The sequence below is a fragment of the Etheostoma spectabile genome, chromosome 2 (assembly GCF_008692095.1).
Source record: "Etheostoma spectabile isolate EspeVRDwgs_2016 chromosome 2, UIUC_Espe_1.0, whole genome shotgun sequence".
NCBI classification, from domain to species: domain Eukaryota; kingdom Metazoa; phylum Chordata; class Actinopteri; order Perciformes; family Percidae; genus Etheostoma; species Etheostoma spectabile.
Window position 1 is genome coordinate 27,062,639 of NC_045734.1, and position 241 is coordinate 27,062,879.

General features: G+C 36.9%; 1 protein-coding gene across 1 annotated transcript in view; it reads left to right on the plus strand.

Moving 5' to 3' along the window:
• The window catches only part of cyth4b (cytohesin 4b), a 14,481-nt gene that overhangs the window by 7,751 nt on the left and 6,489 nt on the right, over positions 1-241 (plus strand).

Here is a 241-nt window from a genome sequence, read left to right on the forward strand (position 1 = left end):
TTTCCTGGTTTTAAAGGCTGCATTACAGTAATGTGATGTCCTTTTCTGAACTGACCATGACTGTTCTAGCTGTTGTATTATTTTCCTTTACCCGCTTTTGTCACATTACTGATGATTTTTTATCTAAATTGTGAAAATATTTTGAAAAAGGCACCAATTGTCAAGCCTCAATACTGACAGGTATTCTGTCAAGAATAGCGTGATTTCTGATTTCCTCCATATCGCCTAGCCAGGGTAGGAA